The sequence below is a fragment of the Notolepis coatsorum genome, assembly GCF_963971535.1.
Source record: "Notolepis coatsorum genome assembly, chromosome: 2".
In the NCBI taxonomy this organism is placed as follows: Eukaryota; Metazoa; Chordata; class Actinopteri; order Aulopiformes; family Paralepididae; genus Notolepis; species Notolepis coatsorum.
Window position 1 is genome coordinate 128,635,601 of NC_140166.1, and position 27,200 is coordinate 128,662,800.

The 27,200-nt window shown below is 43.6% G+C and overlaps 1 protein-coding gene across 1 annotated transcript in view; it reads right to left on the bottom strand.

The window, feature by feature from the left end:
• The window catches only part of bcl3 (BCL3 transcription coactivator), an 80,586-nt gene that overhangs the window by 50,716 nt on the left and 2,670 nt on the right, over positions 1-27,200 (bottom strand). The window lies entirely within an intron of this gene.

Here is a 27,200-nt window from a genome sequence, read left to right on the forward strand (position 1 = left end):
ATTGCCCTCAGGGATAGTAAACTTGCTCTTAAAATAAATGCTGCTTGCTTCCTTCTTGACCTTGTGCTTATTTTCTGTAAGCTGTTTTTATTTTGAGCTCCTGATTCTGGGGCTATTGACTGGGCTCTGTGATTTGCCTGCAGTGCTTCTCATGTTGGTGATACTAGAATTTGAGCTCATTCTACAGCACTTGTCGTGAATCACTCTGGAGTTAAGAGCCTCTGTTAAAAGCACAAAACAGAATTATAATGTAAACGGAGGTCAAGTAAGATTTACTTAAGTCCCTCTGGATATTCTCATCTGGACTCATTATAAATGTTCATTATAATGAACATTATAATCTGCAGTATCATGAATATATAATTGTATTCTGTATTTTTGTATGACAACTAAGAAAACGTGTCAAAAAACTTGAATCTAATCAGTAAACTATTATATTTTATTCTACTATTTTATTGCACTGCACTATTTTACTCTGTCTATTGCTTTTTATTACAGGTTCAAAACTGTCAGGTATTAAACTGTGTGGGTATCAAACAAGAAAGACTGTCAGGCTTTAAAACTGTGTAGGACCCAGGCCTAGAACTGCACCCTGAGAGAGGGAACTGCGCCCTGAGAGGGAACTGCACCCTGAGAGAGGGAACTGCGCCCTGAGAGGGAACTGCACCCTGAGAGAGGGAACTGCGCCCTGAGAGGGAACTGCGCCCTGAGAGGGAACTGCGCCCTGAGAGGGAGGTTTGCCCTGAGTGGGAGGTTCAAAGGGTCAAAGTGGGTATCAGACAGGAGGGAAGACTGTCAGGTTTAAACTGTGGATACCAAACAGAGAAGGTAAAGACGGTTTTAAACTGTTAAACAGTAATCCAGAACTATTGTATTGCACTGTAAAATAACTGATTTTATATGTCTGCACTTTATGTGCTCATTTCATGTCTATTCTATTCTACTACTTATTGCATTGCACTATTTTACTCTGTCCTATCTTACTATTTTTTTCTTTTTATTATTGTCTATTTTTAAAACTGAATCAACCCATAAACAAAGTGGCCTGTTGGGATGTTAGATCCTAATGTGGAAAAAATGTGATTTTATATGTCTGCACTTTGCCTGTCTTTTTTCTGCTGTGAAGCACTTTGAGCTGCAGTTTCTGTATAAAAGGTGCTATACAAATAAAGTTTTATTATTATTATTATTATTATTATTACAGCAGTGACCCAAGTCTCCTCGTACTTCGACCTGATTATCCCACTGACAGTTGGGAGCAGACGTATGCCTGTATGTGACTCACCACCAGCTATCAAACCGTTATCAAGGCTGCAGGGAAAACCATAGACATATATAAAGGCTAGATGACACCTGCGCTGCTGGCCAATGGAGGCCGACGTTGCCACATGGCAGGCCATCTTGTCACAGCCACATGGTGGCCATCTTGTCACAGCCACATGGTGGCCATCTTGTCACAGCCACATGGTGGCCATCTTGCCACAGCCCACTCATAACATGAATGTCTATGGTGCAATGGTGCATGTACTATTGAAATAACTATAGCTTGCTCAATTTTCAACCGATTCTCAAACGGTTCGGTTTGTTATAAACATCAGAGATGTAGTATCATACAGCATACTTATAATGGACTTTCATATGAAAATAATGTGTCCAAGCATCCTGAATCATAGCCACGTTAATAATGTTTTTTTTTTTTATTCTTTTTTTTTGTCCTCTTTTTCTCCGCCTGATTTTCTATTTTTCTCCCCATCCCAATTTAGTCGTTATGCCAATTCCCCCCCTCCCTACCTGGTTGTTGTGCGCATGTTCCTCCTACTGGTCGGTACAAGGGAACCCTGAAGTCTAACCACATGCTTCCTCCGACACATGTGGAGACAGCCAGTGGCTCTCTTTTCACCTGGCAGCGAGGACTCTCATTGGTGAAGCGTAACGTGTGGGAGGTCACGCTGCCTTCACCATTTCCTGCCTTTCGCTGAGCAGGCGCCCAGACCTGACCTGTAGGCGTCGCTGTCCACAACGCCAGATTACCACCCTCGACTTCCCTCCCGCTAACTCAGCCAAACGAGTTAGTATGACCATCGGCCCAAGCCGCAGGCAATGCTGACTCCGGGAGTCGAGACCGCAGCCTCTTGCATTGGTGACGAGCGCAATCTCTGCTACGCCATCCGACCGCCTATGTTAATAATGTTTGTAATAAACCAAACCGTTTGTAAATCGGTTGAAAATTTTGCAAGCTATGGTTATTTCAATACTCAGGTCAAAGTTTGGGACGGGGTAGGAGAACAAAATGGAAGGGGGTGGGGGGAGGTGGGGAGGGTGGTTGCTGTAGATGACCATTTTCACATCATTCTTTTTTCGCTGCATTAATTTTTCTTTCTCATGTTGTCAGAAGCAGTAAAAGCTGGTTTGGTTTGATGTCACTTCCTGTTGTCAGTAACAATGGCAGCGTTCTCTCTCTCTCTCTCTCTCTCTCTCTCTCTCTCTCTCTCTCTCTCTCTCTCTCTCTCTCTCTCTGAAAGATAATTACAATCAAACCACAAAGCATGGTTTCTAATAGGGAGTTTCTAGCACATTCACTCACTAAGTTTCCTCCTATAGAATAGGAAATAGGGGCGTTTCCAGGGAGTTAGTTAAAAGTACCCAGACTTTTTTTTTTACTAAAGTTACTAAAGCTTTTGCAATACTTTGTCCCAGTGACGTAGAATCATTAGAGATCGTAATCTTTTGCCTGAAAAGTAAAAAAAGAATTAGCATATTGTAAAGTCAGGCATGCAAAAAGCAAGCAGGAGGAGGGGGGGGGGGGGGGGGGTAACTATGCTCCTCAGCGTCATGACTACAGCCAACACGAGTTCCAGCACACGCCTTTCCTTATGAAGCCGTTCACCTTTAGGCACGACATTGCCGATGAACACATGTGAAAAATGTTAACATGTTATACTGGGTGAGCCTGAGGGTGATAAGGAATAAATCTGTGTCTCTGTGGAGCGTAGAGGCAAGTAGGTATAGACACAATGAAATATGAGCATGTGATCTGTCTGTTTGGAGGAGAGGTGCATGCCAAACACCACCTACAGGAACTAAGGCTGTCAAATATATCGCGTTAATATCGCGTTAACTCCCGATTCTATTAATGCCACTAATTTTTTTAACTCAAGATTAACTAAAAAAAAAAAAAAAAAAATTTTTTTACTAGACTTCACTCAGGTGTATTATTGATGCTCTCATTGATACTATGTTTGTTTCTGAAGTGTGTGTGTGTGTGTGTGTGTGTGTGTGTGTGTGTGTGTGTGTGTGTGTGTGTGTGTGTGTGTGTGTGTGTGTGTGTGTGTGTGTGTGTGTGTGTGTGTGTGTGTGTGTGTGTGTGTGTGTGTGTGTGTGTGAGATATATAGAGAGAGGGGGGTGAGAGAGATGAGGAAGGGGCAAGAGAGAAAAAGATCTGGGAGAGTGTGTGTGTGAGAGAGAGAGGGGGTGTGTGATTAATCAGCCCTTGTGTGTGTGAATGTAACAAGTTCCTAACGTTTTCTTTCCCCTATTATTTCATGCACACTTTATTCATTGTTTTAAATTATTATTTTCTTTTAAGTTATTTTGTGCATCACTCTGTTTTGAATTTGATGCAAATTTGCAATGCATGAGGGTCATCCTTTTGTGTTAAATGGCTGCACAAAGCAAGCATTTGTTGACTCGCATGTTGATAAGAGTATTAAAACTTGGAACTTGAAAAAGATCTGTTTAAGGTAAAAGAAATTTTTTTTAAATGCGATTAATTTGCGATTTGTGTGTGTGTGTGTGTGTGTGTGTGTGTGTGTGTGTGTGTGTGTGTGTGTGTGTGTGTGTGTGTGTGTGTGTACCACGTTTTTGTGAAAAACCTGGACAATTTCCCGACTCCACACACTCACAAAATCAGGACACTATCAAATAAGGACCTTTTCGGCGTCTTGATTTAGTTTGACAAGCTATTGTAGTGTGATGGTTATGGTTAGGTTATGGTTGGCATAGGGAGGTGTTGTCTGACGTCACTGGTTGTTCCACCCGTATAGGGATTTATCATTGGGAAAATGGATTATCGGCTATTGTAACAATTCTGCCGCATGGAAATTGAAAAGCTTAAAATGTTTGCACAAAATGAGTTCCCTTCTATCACTAACATTATTGTTTAAAAAATGTTGGTTGAAATAAAATTCTGCGATTTTTTTTTATGATTAATTGCGAATATTTTCATGTTGAGCTATAGATTGTGGATGAATAAGCACAGAAAGGTACAACATGCCAATGTTAATGCTTTATTTGTTTTAAACGAGGCGATTTAGAAATGGGCAATGGGGAAATACATTGCGTTGGACAGAGGGTGGAACACGAAAAACGGCAATGACGTAACCACTACACCTCCCTATTGGCATTTGCGCAGTGTAGGAGAGACATTGTTTTTTTTTTTTTTTTTTTTTTTTAAGTCTTTATTTCGAACATGCAATGAATACAACAAACAATAACAAAAAGCAAACAACTCAATCTGCATGTTCGAAAAGGAGTAGGAAGAAGTATACACTTATTTAATCCTACCCCTTTTCCACTACTCAAATGAGTGTACTATTTTAAACATAAAAAAGAAAAGAAAAAAAATATATATATGCAAAAAAAAGAAGAAAAAAAACTATGTATAAAATAAAATAAAATAGAAAACAAAATAGAAAACAAAAAAAAATGTAAACACCCGTGAATATCAAGTCCCTTCCTCATCCCTGTACCTTGTGAACATAATTTCCTTATACATCAGTTTGAATTGTCTCATGTTTGGACATTGCTTTAGCACCACATTTAGACTGTTCCACAGTTTCACTCCACATATCGAGATGCAGTGTTTTCTCATGGTAGTGCGTACGTTTAGCACCTTTAAATTGTGTTCTCCCCTCAGATTATAACCCCCCTCCCTATCAAAGAACAATTCTTGAATGTTTCTTGGAAGTGCATGACTTTTTGCTTTATACATTAATTGTGCCGTTTTAAATTCCACAAGATCATTTAACTTCAATGTCATTGACTCCAAAAATTATGTTAGTGTGATCACGATAACCTGCAATGTGAACTATCCTTATGGCCCTTTTTTGGAGTTTCATAGCCTTGAAGCGGACTCTCTGTACTGTATGTGTTTGTGCTGTCTGCCTAATATTGTTGTATGTATCAACCTGTCAGCTGAGGGCGTACACCCAAATTCCTGGGAGTCCACATCTCCAAGGACCTCTTTTGGGCCCTCAACACCTCAACCCTGGTCAAGAAAGCTCTTCTTCCAGAGGAGACTGAGGAAAGCCCATCTGTCTCCTCAGACTCTGGTGAACTTCTACCATTGCGTCATAGAAAGGATACTCACTAACTGCATCACAGTCCGGTATGGCAGCGGCTCTGCCTCTGAGCGCTGGCACTGTGGTGGTGATAACCACCCGACACTTATACACTACCCTGCAATTGAGGCTGTCCGGTACAAATGGTGTCTGAGGAAGGCACGCGGTATTGTCAAGGACCCCCTCCCACCCCAACCACAGACTGTTTTCCCTCCTCTCAGTCCCAGGGCCAGTAGGCTCAGGAACAGGTCTTCCCCTCAAATGTCACCTTGCTGAACTCTGTGAACCTCTGTGAACTTGCTGAACTCTGTGAATTTATGTACATGATCTTTTTTGTATCCACTTTTTTCTCCCATTTTCTATATTTTCTCCCATCCCAATTTCGTAGCATCCAATTCAACCCTCCCCTGTCACGAACGCTGTTTCTTGCCTCCCACAAGCCGGCTGCAATGTGGACTAAGTCATACATAGCACAAGTCCCCTCCGGTACTTGAGGTAACAGCAGTCGCATCTTTTCACCTGCGCAGCTCGATCTCTCAGTGGCGAGGAGTAACGCGTGGGAGGCTCACGCTGCCCCCGACACTTCCTGATTCTACTGCGCAGGCGCACCAACCGACCTGTAGGAGTCGCTGTCCACAACGCCCGATCCCCACCCATCAGTTTCCCACCCCCTAATACGGCCAATGTGTATTAGTATGAACGACCAGCTAAACTGAAAGCAAATGTGGAGCGCTGGGCTCGAACAGGCGAGCCCAGCGTCTCCAGATTTCGTGGCGAGCGCCTTGCCCACTACGCCACGTAGCCGCCCATTTATGTACATGATCTTAATGTGTATGTGTGCGTGGCAGGTGCACGCCTGAATCCAGCACAGAGGTCAGCAACTGTAGAAAATAAAACAAAAGTAATTGGGCACGACCAGTACCTCAAGTTGCCTCTAGTCTATAGTATACAATCAGATGATTGACTCAATCCTGATCAACAAGAAAAAAGCAGAACTTGTGTGTGTGTGTGACCGTGGTGGTGTGTGTTCTTTCCTCAGCTGGTCGCCGTTCCTGTAAATGAGCTCAGCACACTGCCATGCTTACATGTTATGTTATCTGTTGATGCAATCACATCAGGTCACACTAGTCCGCATTTGCCGGAATTGAAAAGAGAAAGAAAAAGCCCCACGGTCTCAACAATGGTCGTGCTGTGATTAGAGAAAACCGCTCATCGGACTGTCAAAAAGAAAAGTTGTCGTTGTTGTACTATGCGTTGAGGAAGCTGTACAGATTGCATTTGAATTTAGATGTTTGTTTGCAGCAGTGTATGAATATGTCAAACACATCATCAGCTTCAGGATTAGGAATGATCCTGGAATTGAACAAATCTCCCAGGTTAACATGATCAAGAGGTAACAATCTCTCTCTCTCTCTCTCTCTCTCTCTCTCTCTCTCTCTCTCTCCTCTCTCTCTCTCTCTCTCTCTCTCTCTCTCTCTCTCTCTCTCTCTCTCTCTCTCTCTCTCTCTCTCTCTCTCTCTCTCTCTCTCTCTCTCTCTCTCTCTCTCTCTCTCTCTCAAGATGAAACTGTGCTGTCTCTGGTTCCTGGAAGTGAGGCAGACCACAGCCCCAGATAACCTCAGGCACAGTGACACTGACGTAGCCACCAGTATTCACACAGACCCAGGGGAGAGAGAGATAGAGGGCGCTCAGTCGCTCACCCAAGCAGTGGCGTACATGCGGTATCCTGTTTGGTAATTGGGGGGGGGGGGGGGGGGGAGAAGCAGGCACGCTGATTGGTCACATCCTGTGGCTGACGGACCAGCTGAGCGATGAGGTGACATGCACACTGAATGAGTACTAATAAACAAAATAGACACATCGACTACTCTTACTAGAAGTTGCATCATAAGACCGCTAGCTTCGCCACAAAGCAAGATGCTATCTCTCACCTCTGGGAAGTGTGTGTTAGATATCGCAAGCATTTCTTTGAATGCCGTGTGTGAGAACCCCCCACCACCACCCCACCCACCCAACCACCTCCAATGTACAGTTTCTTCCACCTCAAATGTATACTCTCTTTTTTTAGGCCATTTTTTGTATCACAAACAGTACTGTATTTGTAGATCTGGTACATGTCATAAATGTCTAAAAATGTAGCAGTACTGTCTATCTGTATGTCATGTATGTCATATATGTTATGATGAGTTGAAGATGGGGGACCCTGATGTAAACAAGACTAAAGTCTTTCTCTGGTCTGTATCCCCTTAACAATTGTGTGTATTGAGCCGTACTGTATTGTACCCATTCTGCAATCTGTTAATACAATTTTCAATCAATCAATCAATCAATTCTGAGCCAAGTGCGTTGTGTGAGAGAGCAGTGCTTCAACAGGTTACTATAGACCTGTGAGCAGCTTGCAGTGGGAGGTAGCCGGCCGCCTCCAGTCGCTCCATTCTCACTGTACTCTTACTGTCATTCTCTGACAGCAGGCATAATGGATGTTAAGTATAACCTCATTCCACTGAGCAACACACAGCTCAGTCAACAAACCACATATCGTCGATTTAGTTAATGCATCAATGTATAGTATTATTTATGCATTTGCTCATTATTTATTTTTGGACTATTGTTGCATTTGCAAAAGCTAATATTTTTTTTGAACGTGTTGTATTTTCTATTTGTGTTTTGTGCAGCACCCCTACTAAACGGTATCAACCTTTCCAAATGTCACGATCATGTTGAAATGCATTTAGAACATGTGTGTGTGTGTGTGTGTGTGTGTGTGTGTGTGTGTGTGTGTGTGTGTGTGTGTGTGTGTGTGTGTGTGTGTGTGTGTGTGTGTGTGTGTGTGTGTGTGTGTGTGTGCGTGCGTGCGTGCGTGCGAGAGAGAGAGAGAGAGAGAGAGAGAGAGAGAGAGAGAGTGAGAGAGAGAGAGAGAGAGAGAGAGAGAGAGAGAGAGAGAGAGAGAGAGAGAGAGAGAGAGAGAGAGAGAGAGAGAGAGAGAGAGAGAGAGAGAGAGAGAGAGAGAGAGAGAGAGAGAAGGAGTGAGAGAAGGGGAAGTGAGGAGCGGATGTTTGGGTTTTTGAGCCCATTCATTTAAAATCTGTGAGAGAAAAGAAGAAAGGAGAAAGAGAAAGAGAGAGAGAAACACCTGAGAAAACCGCACTCATGTTTGAAAGCTGAGCACTCGCAAGTGTTCCCGAAACTGAGGGGCTCAGACGCGCCCCATTGACGTAAGAGCTCTGATATACACAGACACACACACATGTGCACGCACACACACGTGCACAAACACACACACACACACACACACACATGCACACACACACACACACACACGCACACACACTGGGGGGGAAAGGACACACAACAACCACAAATGCAAACAAGTAAGTACAAGCCAGACAAATGCTTAACCAAATCATGGTATAGTGGTACTAGGAGATGCATTTTTACATTCCATTGATTTCTCAACAGCTGAAAGTGTTTCTGTCTACATGTACATTGTAATAGCTGATGAGCTGGGTCAAATATATTATCTGTTACTAACAGTGGCGTCGCGTGGGTAAAATAACAGGGGAAGCCAAAAAAATTATTAAAAAAAAATTATTAAATGTTTTTATTAATATTTTTTATTTTTAATTTTTTTAAGTCAAGCAGTCACCATGTACACTACAGTATGGCTCGGCGGCCAGTCAAACTTTCTTAACAGATTGCAGAATGGGTACAATACAGTACGGCTCAATACACACAATTGTATAAGGGGATGCAGACCAGAGAAAGACGTTTGTCTTGTTTACATCAGGGTCCCCCATTTTCAATTCATAGTGACATTTATGACATACAAGACATCATGACATCAAATATACAGTACTGTTACCCATAGATCCTGACAGAGTATATACATATGATGGGGAGGGGACTGTACATTAGGAGGGGGTGGGTGGGTGGTAGAGAAATATACATACGGCCGGGAGAGAATATGACTGTCTATTAGACAAACGTGACAAGACAAACGTATTTCTCTGGTCTGCATCCCCTTAACAATTGTGTGTATTGAGCCGTACTGTATTGTACCCATTCTGCAATCTGTTAAATAAAGTTTTCATTCATTCATTCATTCATTCATTCACGTGTCTGTTGCGCGGCGCGCCCAGCCATCAGAGCGCTCCTACTGTAAAATGCGGAAGCAGCCATTTCAGCCTCAGTTTTACTCGTTTATAAAAATGATTTAAAATGTTTATTAGCAACGCCGAGCTTTCAAACCCCGCCGCATCTGTGTGTGAAACCCTAATGGAACGCTGGGTACCTTTGACATTTATATCCGATATATTTTGGACCCACCGCTAGCTTTTAAGCAGTGCTTGATGGTGCACATTAACCTGGCTACTACGGAGGAATAAGTGACTGCGTATTCCAGCCCCTGGCTTGCATTGCAGTCATGAAAGGGTATACAAGCTTGCCTGATAACGTTAGTTAGTCAGTCAGGCTGCTCAGTGCTTACCTGGTCAATAATGTGGTCCTCCTCTTGCCAGATAGATTTGTTAAATCATAATATCCACAGTGGTGTGCTCTGCTGGTCCTCAGTAAATGTCCCGCCGGCGAAAATAAGTTGCTATTAAAGTGCTAAATGTTAGATACACTAATAGAGGATTCGAACGTGCCCGCTCTGTTAATAACATTTTCAATCAATTCCGCGAGGGGATGATGTTCAGACATGTTTGTAGTAGACTACTAGACTGAGTGACGCCAGACAGTTTTATACTACTAATGGGATGTCACGTTAGGTAGTCAGGTGGAAACGTGAACTTCTGAGTGCCCCGCCTCCAGGGGGGAAAATATGCTGAGTGTTTTCCTCCCAGCTCCGTTTTAAACTTTTAGGGTGTGGCAGTCAGCTCGAATCTGATTGGCTAGGATCGGATTTGGACTCTATAATGCTGGAAGCCTGGAGAAAGAGACCTACCCCCTGCCTCTCTCCTATACTAGCTGCAGTGAGCACAGTCTGACAGTGTGTTAGAGGGAGTGAGAAGGAGAAGAGGGAGACATTTAAAAAAAAAAATATATATATATATATATATATATATATATATATATATATATATATATATATATATATAACACAGATGCACAGATGAAAAAGAATGTAAACTATATTAAATTTTTTTTTTTTTTTTTTTCATATTTCATATTTGATATGAATTTATAGGGAGGCATGGCTTCCGTTGGCTTCCATAAGGATTCGCCACTGGTTACTAATCATCTTTTCTTCACAACAGCTCTGATGTTACATTTCCTTTCAGTGAAATTCTTTGTATTTAACATTTTTGTATTTGCACAGTGTGAGAGAAGTGACAGACTAGACCCAGAGGTAGACACCAGAGAGACCCAGAGGTAGACACCAGAGAGACCCAGAGGTAGACACCAGAGAGACCCAGAGGTAGACACCAGAGAGACTAGACCCAGAGGTAGACACCAGAGAGACCCAGAGGTAGACACCAGAGAGACCCAGAGGTAGACACCAGAGAGACCCAGAGGTAGACACCAGAGAGACTAGACCCAGAGGTAGACACCAGAGAGACCCAGAGGTAGACACCAGAGAGACCCAGAGGTAGACACCAGAGAGACTAGACCCAGAGGTAGACACCAGAGAGACCCAGAGGTAGACACCAGAGAGACCCAGAGGTAGACACCAGAGAGACCCAGAGGTAGACACCAGAGAGACTAGACCCAGAGGTAGACACCAGAGAGACCCAGAGGTAGACACCAGAGAGACTAGACCCAGAGGTAGACACCAGAGAGACCCAGAGGTAGACACCAGAGAGACCCAGAGGTAGACACCAGAGAGACTAGACCCAGAGGTAGACACCAGAGAGACCCAGAGGTAGACACCAGAGAGACCCAGAGGTAGACACCAGAGAGACCCAGAGGTAGACACCAGAGAGACCCAGAGGTAGACACCAGAGAGACTAGACTCAGAGGTAGACACCAGAGAGACCCAGAGGTAGACACCAGAGAGACCCAGAGGTAGACACCAGAGAGACTAGACCCAGAGGTAGACACCAGAGAGACCCAGAGGTAGACACCAGAGGGACCCAGAGGTAGACACCAGAGAGACCCAGAGGTAGACACCAGAGAGACCCAGAGGTAGACACCAGAGAGACTAGACCCAGAGGTAGACACCAGAGAGACCCAGAGGTAGACACCAGAGAGACCCAGAGGTAGACACCAGAGAGACCCAGAGGTAGACACCAGAGAGACCCAGAGGTAGACACCAGAGAGACCCAGATGTAGACACCAGAGAGACCCAGAGGTAGACACCAGAGAGACCCAGAGGTAGACACCAGAGAGACCCAGAGGTAGACACCAGAGAGACCCAGAGGTAGACACCAGAGAGACCCAGAGGTAGACACCAGAGAGACCCAGAGGTAGACACCAGAGAGACTAGACCCAGAGGTAGACACCAGAGAAACCCAGAGGTAGACACCAGAGAGACCCAGAGGTAGACACCAGAGAGACCCAGAGGTAGACACCAGAGAGACCCAGAGGTAGACACCAGAGAGACCCAGAGGTAGACACCAGAGAGACCCAGAGGTAGACACCAGAGAGACCCAGAGGTAGACACCAGAGAGACTAGACCCAGAGGTAGACACCAGAGAGACCCAGAGGTAGACACCAGAGAGACCCAGAGGTAGACACCAGAGAGACCCAGAGGTAGACACCAGAGAGACCCAGAGGTAGACACCAGAGAGACCCAGAGGTAGACACCAGAGAGACCCAGAGGTAGACACCAGAGAGACCCAGAGGTAGACACCAGAGAGACCCAGAGGTAGACACCAGAGAGACCCAGAGGTAGACACCAGAGAGACTAGACCCAGAGGTAGACACCAGAGAGACCCAGAGGTAGACACCAGAGAGACCCAGAGGTAGACACCAGAGAGACCCAGAGGTAGACACCAGAGAGACTAGACCCAGAGGTAGACACCAGAGAGACCCAGAGGTAGACACCAGAGGGACCCAGAGGTAGACACCAGAGAGACCCAGAGGTAGACACCAGAGAGACCCAGAGGTAGACACCAGAGAGACTAGACCCAGAGGTAGACACCAGAGAGACCCAGAGGTAGACACCAGAGAGACCCAGAGGTAGACACCAGAGAGACCCAGAGGTAGACACCAGAGAGACCCAGAGGTAGACACCAGAGAGACCCAGAGGTAGACACCAGAGAGACCCAGAGGTAGACACTAGAGAGACCCAGAGGTAGACACCAGAGAGACCCAGAGGTAGACACCAGAGAGACCCAGAGGGAGACACCAGAGAGACCCAGAGGTAGACACCAGAGAGACCCAGAAGTAGACACCAGAGAGACCCAGAGGTAGACACCAGAGAGACCCAGAGGTAGACACCAGAGAGACCCAGAGGTAGACACCAGAGAGACCCAGAGGTAGACACCAGAGAGACCCAGAGGTAGACACCAGAGAGACCCAGAGGTAGACACCAGAGAGACTAGACTCAGAGGTAGACACCAGAGAGACCCAGAGGTAGACACCAGAGAGACCCAGAGGTAGACACCAGAGAGACCCAGAGGTAGACACCAGAGAGACCCAGAGGTAGACACCAGAGAGACCCAGAGGTAGACACCAGAGAGACCCAGAGGTAGACACCAGAGAGACCCAGAGGTAGACACCAGAGAGACCCAGAGGTAGACACCAGAGAGACCCAGAGGTAGACACCAGAGAGACCCAGAGGTAGACACCAGAGAGACCCAGAGGTAGACACCAGAGAGACTCAGAGGTAGACACCAGAGAGACCCAGAGGTAGACACCAGAGAGACCCAGAGGTAGACACCAGAGAGACCCAGAGGTAGACACCAGAGAGACCCAGAGGTAGACACCAGAGAGACTAGACCCAGAGGTAGACACCAGAGAGACCCAGAAACTGAACAGTTTGTCAGGTTTGGACCTTTTCTTTAGTAGTCCTGACATTTTCAAGCGACTAAAAGCAAGTTTATGAGCATGTCCAAAACCAAATATCACCACCATTAGCCAAGACCTCTACAATGTCAGCGTCACACGCAGGGCCGGATTAACGACCGGGCCGACCGGGCCGCGGCCCGTGGGCCTCGAGTGATGAGGGGCCTCAAAAAAAATATATATATATATTTTTTATTTTTTATTTTTTATTTTTTTTGAGGCCCCTCGTCACTAGAGGCCTTTTGGAGGCCCCTTGTCACAAGAGGCCCCACATTTTTCTTTATTTTTTTTTAACTTTTATTTTAAAAAATTTTGGAGGCCGCTCGTCACTCGAGGCCTTTTGGAGGCCCCTCGTCACTAGAGGCCCCAAATTATTATTATTATTATTTATTTTACTTTTATTTTATTTTCTTTTGGAGGCCCCTCGTCACTAGAGGCCCCAAATATTTGTTTATTTTTTTTTAACTTTTATTTTAAACATTTTTGGAGGCCCCTCGTCACTAGAGGCCCCACAATTTATTTTATTTTTTTTTCTTATTTTGGAGATCGATGTCATACTGTGACACTGAATGATTGGCACTGACTGACGCTCTCTGATTGGCCACTGACATGTTTGCCCAATCGCGTGACGAGCTGTGTCTTTGCCCATTTCCTCGTCAAACAGCCTGCAAACTACCTGGCGTTCTATCGCCATGCTCTAAGACAAACTCTAACCTTAACCAACTTCGAATGAGTGCCTAAGCTTAACCGTCGAAAGAACTTGCCGTCAGCCCGTCACGCTCTAAGACAAACTCTAACCTTAACCAACTTCGAAAGAGTGCCTAAGCTTAACCAGTGTAGAAACAGGCATCGGCCAATCAGAGAGCGTCTTGCCAGAAATGCGGCTACACACTAAAAACAGATTGGTCAAATTTGACCCAATTTGGGTTATTTTTGACCCAATTCACTGGTCAAAAAGGGCCCGACCAGTGTGTGGGTTAATTTGACCCAATATTATTGGTTATTTCATTTGACCCATAACTTGGGTCAAATAAACGGATAGTAACGACCCATTTTAAGGGTCAAAATAACCCAACCTCCAAGTTGATTTGACCCCATATTGGGTTATACCAACAACCCATTTTAAGGGTCAAAATAACCCAACCTCCAAGTTGATTTGACCCCATATTGGGTTATACCAACGACCCATTTTAAGGGTCAAAATAACCCAACTTCCAAGTTGATTTGACCCCATATTGGGTTATACAAACGATCCATTTTAAGGGTCAAAATAACCCAACCTCCTAGTTGATTTGACCCCGTATTGGGTTATACAAACAACCCATTTTAAGGGTCAAAATAACCCAACCTCCTAGTTGATTTGACCCCGTATTGGGTTATACAAACGACCCATTTTAAGGGTCAAAATAGTTGCTTTGACTGAATCTTGGGTTACATCAAAAGGGTCAAATAGACCCTATTCACAGCAGCCATCTTGTGAGCCAGATTGACAACGATTGACCAACAGATGGACACAGCAACATGATTAGTTACACATCTGTCAGTCTGGTTCACAGGATGTAGGTTTACCCTGCTGTGTCAAGATGGCTGCTGTGAAAAGGGCCTATTAACACAACTGCTATAGTTAGTACACTACATTAGGTTGGCACAGATACTTGATTGAAAAGGTATAACAGTCTAAATGTGCTGAAATCAATGAAAAGAACAGACCAAGGCATAGAATACATTTAACTTCAAAATGTATTACACTTGTTGCATATACATGTCACAGCATGTGGACATCAAAAAGTGCTTTCATGTCAAACTGATTAAAATATTTAACACGATTAATCGCATGATTGTCCATAGTTAACTCGCGATTAATCACAAATTAATAAAAGAAATTCTACCTTAAACGGATCTTTTTCAAGTTCCAAGTTTTAATACTCTCTTATCAACATGCGAGTCAACAAATGCTTTCGTTATGCAGTCATTTAACACAAAAGGATGACCCTCATGCATTGCAAATTTGCATCAAATTCAAAACAGAGTGATGCACAAAATAACTTAAAAGAAAGAAAATTCATTAAAACAATGAATAAAGTGTACATGAAATAATAGGGGAAAGAAAACGTTAGGAACTTGTTACATTCACCCACACAACACAAGGGCTGAGTAACACATGTGTTGTGCTCAGGCATTCGTGATCTATGCAGGTCAGGCACACCCTGAAAGCACAATGCTCGGGGCAGTTGATACGTGTTTTAAAGCATTTTATGTATTTGACATAAAGTACCCCAGGCAGTGTGTTCATGCATGGGAGTTTCTCCAGCACGTTATATATAATATTGAGGGACTAAGGACAGCCGTACGTAACGCAAAACGTACAAATGAGGAGGAGGTGGAATAGGTGAAGTAGCAGGAGGGAAGGTGGGGGAAGAGATGGAGGAGGAGGGAGATGGGTAGACGCTAAGTCCCGTATGTATATATTAGTGCTGTCAATCGATTAAAATATTTAACACGATTAATCGCATGATTGTCCATAGTTAACTCGCGATTAATCACAAATTAATCAAATGTTTTCTACCTTAAACTGATCTTTTTCAAGTTCCAAGTTTTAATACTCTCTTATCAACATGCGAGTCAACAAATGCTTTCGTTATGCAGTCATTTAACACAAAAGGATGACCCTCATGCATTGCAAATTTGCATCAAATTCAAAACAGAGTGATGCACAAAATAACTTAAAAGAAAGAAAATTCATTAAACCAATGAATAAAGTGTACATGAAATAATAGGGGAAAGAAAATGACATAATTATTTTAATTAACCCCCAAAAAGCAGATACTGCACTCTGCTGCACAGTTCCCTTAAATAATTATACAGGTAATGTACAGGCAAAGTGCAGTAACTTCAAATACAATGTTGTTTTCCCTCCAGCTTTCATAACTTAACCTAGCCATTTTATTTGGATCATCATCATTCCAATATATTCAGGTGTTAAATTTCATTTTCAAAATGGCTAGGTTAAGTTATGAAAGCTGGAGGGAAAACAACATTGTATTTGAAGTTACTGCACTTTGCCTGTACATTACCTGTATAATTATTTAAGGGAACTGTGCAGCAGAGTGCAGTATCTGCTTTTTGGGGGTTAATTAAAATAATTATGTCATATTTTTGTATGCCTAAAGATTACTTCATTAATACATGTTAAATCTGGGTACTATCATCTATCTACCTATAACACATTTTGGATGTCAAGTCAAAACACTTTAAAGCCATTTTTCACTGTTTGGAAGTTACTGCGGTCTGCCTGGTTTTTGAGTGTGATTTTGTAGTTACTGCAGTTTTTAAAACCCCATATCTCCAAAACTGAGCGACATTAACATCTGAAACTTGGTCACAAGATAAAACATTTATTGACAAGTTCAATTTCACTCATAACTCAATTCTGACTTTTTTTGAGTTACTGCGGTCTGCCTTGACAGGGCAGTATAGTCTAGTAAAAAAAAATCTTAAAAGTTAATCGTGAGTTAAAAAAAATAGTGGCGTTAATAGAATCGGGCGATAACGTGTTAATACCGCGTTAACTTTGACAGCCTTAGTATATATGTGTTTTGATCTATCAATATCTGGGGGAGTGTTCCAACAGGGCAGTAAAGCAGTACAAAACCTTGTAGATGCAATATGTTACAGTAGATCCATACCATGCCTGGGCTGGTGAGGCGAGGGTACTCCGTAATGACCTCTTCTATGTCCTTGGAGTGATTTCCCCGAATCCACTTGGCTCTGTAGAGAACGGTGTCCTTCATGTACTCCTGAACTTGAGTGAAGGGCTCCAGGTTATGTTTCAGCCACTCCGTTTGCTGCTGGGCCCTTTCTTCTGGCAGGGTCGATTCTATAGAAACATATATACAACACATTGTAAATTAACTATCTAAAAATGATCTCCAATTTCGTAACCCATTTTCACCAGTAGGACTTAGCACATTATTACAATCAGATCCTTTCCCTCCAGTCAGGCGCCCCGGCTGACCAGAGGGAGGTGCTATTGCCCAGCATTGTTGCATGTTTTGGTGAGGGGTTCAACAAGGTATATTAAACGAGGTAAAGTCAGGAATCAGCCATTTTTGCTCCATGGAGCCCCCCTTGAGGATTCATGTGCAGTAAGCTCCCCCTGGTGAAGAATATAGTTACCCCCTGGGGACACAGGAAAACATGGCCCTTTTTGCCGACCCCAGGTATTACCTGGTATATGCCCTGGGTGGCTTGTTGGCTTCAGGCATTCGCTGTCTGGACCCAGAACCCCGGCTCTTTCGGACATTCCGAAGCCTTTCTTCAATGAATCCAGTAGCTGGATAGTAGAAAGGTTTGCCATTCTTCATTCCCTTCCGGCCTTTGATGCACCATATGTCCTGGAAACGATAAGACAAGATAGAACTCTGTCACCCTTTGCAATGTTATGCTTAAATTATGGAAAAAGTCCTGTACCTGAAACAAAGAGCAGGGAGGGGGGGGGGGGGGATAAAATGCATCAACCCTGTACCTGGAGTACAATCAAATTGGATCTGATTGATTTTCGTGCAGGAATGGAAAGTGTTGTATTGTAAAATGCCATACATTTTTTTTAAACAGCTATTTACAAACACCACAAAATACTATACGTTATACTTATAGCACATGCATGATCCTGGTCTCTTTTGAAAGATTACATTCTGAAGTTTCTGATACAATAAAGAAAACTCACTTTTAGTGCTACTGAAATAGAGCAACATAGGTCTGAACTTGAGTTGTAGAAAAACTTGTTACTCAACGGGTTAACATTGGGTGTCCTGTATGTGATGCGAGAGAAAAATGACTCCTTATTTTCTACTAATATTACTACTCATCAAATGTTCCATTTCTCTATGAACTCGGCTGGAGGAAGAAAACTTACATAGCCACGGTCTAAATACTGACAAGAGTATAGATGAGTTAGTTTAAGTATTGAAGTTCTGAGATATGTACTGGCTCCAAGTGCTTCCAGATCCATCCATGCTTCTTGAACAACTTACAAATAGTGGAACCGGTCGTAGAATCACAATCTGGTCTGCTGCCCTCGATTCCTCTACGGTGGAGACCTCCTGGCTTGATCCAGAAGCTGCAGATTCCTCCATGGGGGATATGGTAGCAACAAGGCTTGTTGCAGGTGGCTCAGCATTCAAAGCCTTTTTCAGCAAAGAAAGGTTATCAGCTTAGAGGCATTTTATGTTAAAGTGAGTTGTTGTGTACAGATACAAAATATATTTGCAGTCAGCAGTGTCGTTTTCCATTTAACCGATTGACACCCAAGATGGCCAATAGCCTACACACATGGAAAAATTTAAATACTGGTGAAGATTTATTTTGTCATAGGGTTTAAAGTGGTTAGTGTTTAGTTGTAGAACTATTTTAATTAAACACATTCTTACTTACAACAATTAATGTCATCTCAGTAGTCCAAGGAGTTTCCCCATCCCAGCAGTCCAACAATGTATCTCAGTCATCGAAGAGTTGTAGCAGAGTAAGGCAGTCCACAGCATGAAACTAAAGACTAACTATTCAAAATATGTTCGGAATATATACTGTAGGCTATCACTGTGTTTCTAGTAAATCAAGGCAGTGTTTCTTTCCTGATTTTTTTCCTCACTATTTACAAGTGGCAGTGGCCATTCAGATGGCCATTCACAGTCTAAAAACGTCTATAGCGCAGAGAGATGAATAAAGTGTCAACATCTCTGTATGACTGGACTGCATGTAGTGGGTGATTATCAAGCAGCTCTTTCACATCGATAGCGAACAAATCTTTGGTTTGGATCACACTGTAAGCAAAGAAATGCTTCTCAAACCCCATTGTCTCCCACCTCTGAACAACTAGCTTTACAGATGGCTCTAAAACCAAAATGGCTTTAATAAGCTCAAACTGAGGCTCTCCATCTTGGTCATAGGACATAAACACTGTCATGCCTGGTCTGTATGTTGTACCCTTAACAGTGACCCTGGCCGGTACATACAATTCAGCGAAAAGGGGGATTCCTGTGAGACCACTTTGAATTTCATTATAGCCTTCAAAATGAGCCAGAAAGGTAGCATACCCTGGACCAATTTCTGTGTTGTGGCTTAACACAGACCCACACATGAAACTGTAGTATTGCATTATCTGATGTCGATAAGCCATGGAGGAAGATGAAGATAATGATGATGAATGGGACGAACTAGAGCAAGAGGGAATCACAGAGAGAGTAGCCCATTTTATAGCTCATCTTAGATCAAAATCTTCCCAGACCTTTACAAATATAAATGTTGTGGTTCAGCAAACCTCAAGTTTAATTGGAGATTTAGTGAGCAGACTACAAACAAAGACCATGTCGCTTTTCAGTCAGTTTGGGCATGATCAAAACCCACAGGTAGAGGAGCTCAGGCAGGACTTTTTAGATGCAGCTAACCCTTTCGAGGGTCTGGAGACAGACTATAAACAGATTAGGTATTTTACTAACTCTGGGAACTTCATCCAGCCAATTGAGGAGTGTTTCTCCGATAACCAAACCTTTGTACAGTGGAGAGACTCTGCGACTGGCACCGTTCGACAAGTTGCTCTGACTGATACCTTTCAGCGTATTCCACTAAAGCGTCTTCTGGTCAAGATACTGGAGCTTCCTGGTGTTTTACAGGCCATGATGGAATGGCAACAGAGAGCGAGTGATGCTCTTCAGGATATATTTGATGGAGATTTCTGTAAAAATCCTCCACTCTTTTTGAAAGAGGTGTCAATCCCATTGCTGTTATACAATGATGATTGTGAAACTGTGAACCCCCTCGGGTCAAAGACTGGGGTTCACAAGTTAGGATTTATATATTTTATCTTGAAGAGTTTGCCACCAGACATCCTATCCAATTTGCAGTCACACTTCTTGTTGGCAGTCTATAAATCAGATGATGCAAAAACCTATGGCATTGATGCAGTGTTGCGCCCTATTGTGGAAGAACTAAAGTGTCTTGAGAGGGATGGCATAACTGTTAACACGCCTAGCTTCCAAGGCGTTGTCAAATTCGCCGTTGTTCAGGTAGTGGGAGACAATTTAGGATTGAACGCAATACTTGGTTACATAGAGAGTTTTTCGGGGAACCATGTGTGCCGTTTATGCAAAATACACAGAGATGTCTTGAAAGTACAGACACAGGTAGACGATACGCTGTCCCGAGATGTGAATACTCACGCAGAGGATTTACGGACAGACAACCACTCTCAGACAGGCCTTAAAAGAGACAGTGTCCTCAACAGTCTGTCTTTTTATCATGTTACGGACAATATGGCACTAGACATAATGCATGACATCCTCAAAGGGGTAGGGCCATACGAATTTAAACTTGTGTTAAATGCACTCATAGAACAAAAGCTTATCTCACTAGATAAGCTAAACTATCGTATCACCAGCTTTGATTATGGCTTTTGTGATGTGGAAGCCCTCTGTAATAAGTAAGAATGATTTAAAGAACCTTGGAAGCCCTCTGCATCAGTCTTGTATTATATTGTGTGCTAATCGTAAATGTGAAAAGAGAGACTTGGCATCACCAGGAATTAGCCTTTTGCATTTAAAGCATGTATACGCCATCTGCCTTGATGTTAGAACACTTAGTGATCACTTACAAATTCTCTGTAAAGTTTTGAAAACTTGAGCCTGGGGCCTATTTTGGGGATGAGGTTCCGGATTGTTTCGCCATCTAAAAGGTGAAACGCCTCCTCATCGATATCTTGATCTGAAAGACAAAGACAGAAAACAAAAATACTTTTACAGTAATTTCAGTGCCATCCAGTGGCAGCTAACTCCAACACAGGACCAGGACCAGAGAACCAAGATGAAGAACAGAATAATGTGTGTGTGCCTGCATGTGTGTTGAAACCCTATACAATACTGCTTTGTCATGGAAACATTTTCATGGTCAAGAAAGTAAAAATTCTCACCTTTAAAACTGTCTGTGAGCTCTGGCAATTGCCACTCAATAAGCTTTTCTGCGACAAAGCTGTCCATCAAGACTGGCCTGAAACAAAAGAGAAAGCAATGTGGAAATGAACACATCTGCAATTAATTAATGCCTCATGCGTGCCCAAGTACTCAGCCACGTGTGAACGATAGGCCAAGTATACTTGCTGACATAGCAGCCTAGAATATTTAGCACTGATTTCAGGTGTAAAAAGCCTCACCACATGTCTGGCTTCCGCAGTCTACTGCTTAATTTAGTATAGGATGTTGTAAATTGATGCCCGAATCGTGGGACATTAGAGAGATGATGGAAATGTAGACCTCAAAATGGCGCAAAATGGCGCTAAATCTCAGTATGTAGCTAGCTAGCGAACCAGCTATGTCACCGCATTGAGAGGACAACAGCTTCATTACACACATATGGTTAATAAAGATATCAATCATATAACGTTACACAGCTATAGATAGTCTCCAGTTAATCTGGTATCATTACAACCCAAAACACGGTAAAATTAGCAATAACAGTAACGTTACTAGTACTGGTTAACTAGGCCTAGCTACTAGCCAGAACCTTTGTAATACTCATAGACTTGGTCACTTTCGGTAGCATGCTTGAACGGTAATGATTTATGTGTCGTGTCGTGTCGTGTGGCTTATTTATTAATAGAGGTTACCACATATTTTTACAAGGTTAGAGATGAACCGATTATAGAAATGAGTAGCTAAGTTGCAACTTGCGGTGGATAGCTAGCTAGCTAGCTAGCTGATGACGCGACAGATAGCTGTGAAGAGCTAGCTAATTTAGTTCCACAACGTTCACAGTGCATGGTTAACACAACGCAATATGTACAATGGATGGGTTGAGATATAAATACTGTGCTAACGAAACGAGATCTTACCTTGAGTCAGTGAAGTCTTTTCCGTGATCGTGAAGAGGGTTTGTTGGATCGTGTTGACTGTGAACGTGGGACCGTGTTGACTGTGAACATGACCGTCTGACTGACTGGAACATATAGTTCCCAGTGGGGGAGGGGTGTAGCTTTGCAGATCCCGGCGGAAACACCCAGCTCTCTGACCCAACACATGGGTTATGTCTCAGAAAATTTACCCATAATTATTATAACTCACAAATTGGGTCAACATTGGGTCAAAATTAAATCTCAATAACCCAAATAATGGTTATGCTCAGAGAATTAACCCATAATCCGGTCAGTGTTTCACCACACAGACTGGATTGTGTTCCGCGACACAGATAACATTAATGCCTACACGGAGACAGTGCTGGACTATGTCTGTACTAGGGTGAAAGAAACAATCCCCACTACCAAAATGAAAGTTTACCCAAATCAAAAACCCTGGGTAGACAAATCCGTCCGTGAAGCTCTGAGAGAGCGCACCAAAGCATACAATGACGGCCTAGTGGCAGGCAACATGAATGACCACAAGGTGGCGCGACACAACGTAAGGAGGACAGTGTCAGAGGCCAAACGGCGCTACAGGGATAAAATTGAACTCCAGTTTGAACAAGCTGACTCTAGAGCTATGTGGCAGGGGCTCAAAACGATGACAGACTACAAAGGCGCCTCCCTCAAACTGAACAGTGACATCTCCTTAGCAAACGACCTCAATACCTTCTATGCGAGGTTTGATGCTGGTAATAACAACACCAGCTCACAAGCCTCGGCAATGGGGGGGGGGGGTCGGCTGCTGATGGAGGCGCAGTGTTCAGGGTAACAGAGCATGAGGTGAGGCGGACCTTTAAAAAAGTGAATATCAGGAAGGCAGCAGGTCCGGACGGCATCCCCGGCCGCGTCCTAAAAGTCTGTGCCGACCAACTGGCCCCAGTATTCACTGACATATTTAACCTGTCCTTAGAACAGGCTGTCATCCCCACCTGCCTGAAGAAGTCCACTATTATCCCTGTACCCAAAAAATCCAAGCCTGCTTGCCTCAACGACTACCGCCCTGTAGCTCTCACCTCCATAGCCATGAAGTGCTTTGAGAAGCTAGTAAAGGGCTACATCTGCTCCTCCCTCCCCATCAACATGGACCCCCTGCAATTTGCATACCGCCCCAACAGGTCCACGGAGGACGCCATATCCCATGTGCTGCACACAGCAGCATCACACCTGGACAAGAGGCAGGGGAACTATGTGAGAATGCTATTCATCGACTACAGCTCGGCATTCAATACCATAGTCCCCTCCATACTCATAGCCAAGCTCAGGGACCTGGGCTTGGGCTATGACCTCTGCCAGTGGGTCTTGGACTTCCTGACTGGCAGACCCCAGGTGGTGAGAGCAGGCAACTGCACCTCCTCATCCATCACCCTCAACATAGGGGCCCCCCAGGGCTGTGTTCTGAGTCCCCTCCTCTACTCCCTGTACACACACGACTGTGTGGCTCAGCGGAGTAGCAATACAATCGTCAAATTTGCTGACGACACAGTGGTGGTGGGCCTGATCTCTGCCAACGACGAGAGGGCCTACCTGGAAGAGGTCAAGGTCCTGGCGGGATGGTGCCAGGAAAACAGCCTCTCCCTGAACGTCAGCAAAACAAAGGAGATGATTGTGGACTTCAGGAGGTCGGGGGTCAAGGACTACAGCCCCCTCAGCATCGACGGGGCACCGGTTGAGAGAGTCAACAGCTTCAAGTACCTCGGAGCCTACATATCCGAGGACTTGACATGGACCACACACATTAACAGTGTGGTGAAGAAGGCACGACAACGCCTCTACTTCCTCAGGCGCCTAAGGAAGTTCCAAGTCAGCCAGAAGATCCTTAAGAACTTCTACTCATGTACAATAGAGAGCATCTTGACCGGCAACATCACCTCCTGGTTTGGGAATAGCACTGCAAAAGACCAAAGCAGACTACAAAGAGTGACACGTTCAGCCGAACGCACAATTGGAGGGGGGCTCCCCACCCTCCAGAACATTTACTACAAGCGTTGCAAGGGCAAGGCTAAGAGAATCATTAAAGACTCCAGTCACCCGAACAACTGCCTCTTCGAACTGCTGCGGTCAGGCAAGCGATACAGGAGTCTCAAGGCGAGCACAGAAAGACTCAGAAGTAGCTTCTATCCCCAGGCCATCAGGCTGCTAAACGAACAATGAATGAACACTACACAACAACAACCACCAAACGCACATAGCACACACATCCACACGCACACACTCACTTTAAACAAACACACTGTAGCACCCACTCCACACACTTTATAGCACACACCCACTTTAAACAAACACACTGTAGCACCCACTCCCCACACTTTATATTTATGGATGAAGGATTGCACTACAACTCGTACACCTTACTGTAAATTGTACCTAAAATTGTACCTCATCCCATTTCTGCTTTGCACTAGATAGTACTGTACATTAGTACACTGCATAGTATTGTGTATTGTATATTATATGGTAACTCAGAACATTGTACATATGTCTATACCGAACACTGTGACCTCATTTTCTTCTTCTAAATTCATGCTATATTATGTTATTATGTTATTTGATACTATCTTGTCTAGCACAGTCTCTGGAGCGTAACAGTAAGAAGCATTTTGTATGAAAGTATTCTGTACTTCTGTATGACAACTATTAAAGAACTTGAACTTGAACTTGAACTAATTTTAACCCAACACGATTAACCAAGAAATTGGGTTATAGAATTGACCCATCTGTTTTTAGTGTGTAGGTTTAGAAATAACGCGACTAGGGGCCTCCACACTACACACTAGTACTAGTACTAAATACCTATATGTCCCTATGCCATAAATGTCATGTATGTTGTGTATGTCATAAATGTCTATATGAATTGAAAATGGGGGACCCTGATGTAAACAAGACAAACGTCTTTCTCAGGTCTGCATCCCCTGCCTTAACAATTGTGTGTATTGAGCCGTACTGTATTGTACCCATTCTGCAATCTGTTAAATAAAGTTTTCATTCATTCATTCAGTAAAAAAAATAAAAGAGATACGAAAATTAGAAATATAGGCCTCTCTCTTATACATGCCTCCTCCTAATACAAGCCTGGTATCCACTACAGTTGAAACAAATACAAGCCGGGGTTACTATTAGAGGAATTACGGTATTCTATATATTTTTTAAAGTGACATATAAAAACGCCACTGTGCGTGCGTGCACGTGTGTGTGGGGGAGCCTCCACAAGAATCTGGCCCAGGGGCCTCTGAAGTCTTAATCTGGCCTTGATCACACGCACGCACGCACTCCATAGCTGTCAACATTGGCAGGAGAAAAAACGTGCACATTTTAGCACCGCCCCTTCTCCCGGCCCCGCCCCTCGGCACGCCCCCTCCCACCCGGCCCCGCCCCCTCCCAATGGAGCTGCCTCGTCGCTGCCATCTGCTGGTCAAAACCTGTATTAAGGAAATTCACTGTATTATTTTACAGATTACTTTTGTTTTCCTACTTTAAGTGTAAATGCTATAAAAATACAGTAAATTACCTTTTATCAAAATATTAACTATTAAATAAAGGTTGTAATCTGTAAATGTATTTGAATTTACTGTAATTTGACAGTATTTGGAAACCATAGATGCCAGACATTTAGTTTTCTTGCAGCTTTTTTTCTTACAGTGTACAGTCAATGAATCCTAAATCTCCACTAGGCAACCACTTATCAGTCCAACAAGGACTGGGTGAACTAGTTGCTACATTAAATTAATCAGATACCTGGTTGAAAGTGAAATGCTGAGGGAGCTCCAGTAGCTCACCACGTACCTCGAACGCTATTTCGGCGTCGGGGACAACCGTGCGCGTCACGGATCTGGGGTAGCGAGTTCGACTCCCGGACAAGCCGTACTTTCTCAGAGTGTCTTTCCCCCCATCTGTACCCCCATTCAACCTGTTTCTGTCGGTCATACTGGACCAGAAAAAGCGATAAACGCGAAAAAGAACCAGCTGACTGGTCAAAGTTTTAGAAAGTGAAATGCTGTGAACATCCCTGCATTAAGTGTAAGACAAATTCAGTATAAATTCAGTTTATGTAGTAGTAGCATTAACATGTTCATATTTATTGAAATCTTACAATTCATACATAAATGAATGAACACACACACACACACACACACACACACACACACACACACACACACACACACACACACACACAAATACACGTAAAAGATACAAATGGGTAAAATTCAAACCCAACTCTTCCAGTGAACCAGTTTGCATGACAGTGTGATAGATCAGAGTCCTGATAGCAGCTCCATGAATCATTACAAATCCACATCAGCACCCTCCCTCTCACAGGAAGTGAAACAACATTAAAGAATGTGGTGTGGTAAGTTACACACACGCATGCTCTATGAACACATGCACACACACATGCACACACACATGCACCCCCCCCCCCCCCCCCCTGCCCGCCCCCAATGCTAACTCCACAATGTGCTGTATACCTACCCCTGAGCCAGGTCGAGTCACAGGAACCATAACAAACAAACAAGAGCATGGTAAGAGTCACAGCGCCTCATATCTCAAAAACCACATCCAGGCTACAGCCAATGAATGCAGGCCAAAGGTTTTGTTTTGATGTCAGACCGTCACGTCTAGACTTGAAAGCTGAAGGTTTGCCTAATTCCCATGAAAATAGAACAGACAAGCACACAGACAACCGCTGAGGAAGACGAGTGTGGCATTGACTGTGTGACAGGGCTGGGCGATATGGAGGAAATGTAACAGTAGAACATGAGGATTATTTTTCATGATATGAATATATTATGTATATATTCACTGCTTACATATATAGAAAAACCTCATGCTATATAATCCAGTTGATGTGCATCGCATTGAACTGCATGGTAACATAAAGTGTGATATCAAACCAAAACTGTCATTTTCAAAATAATTTTGTGCACCACTATATCATAGTATCATAATTTAATCCCGATGTGATCCAATT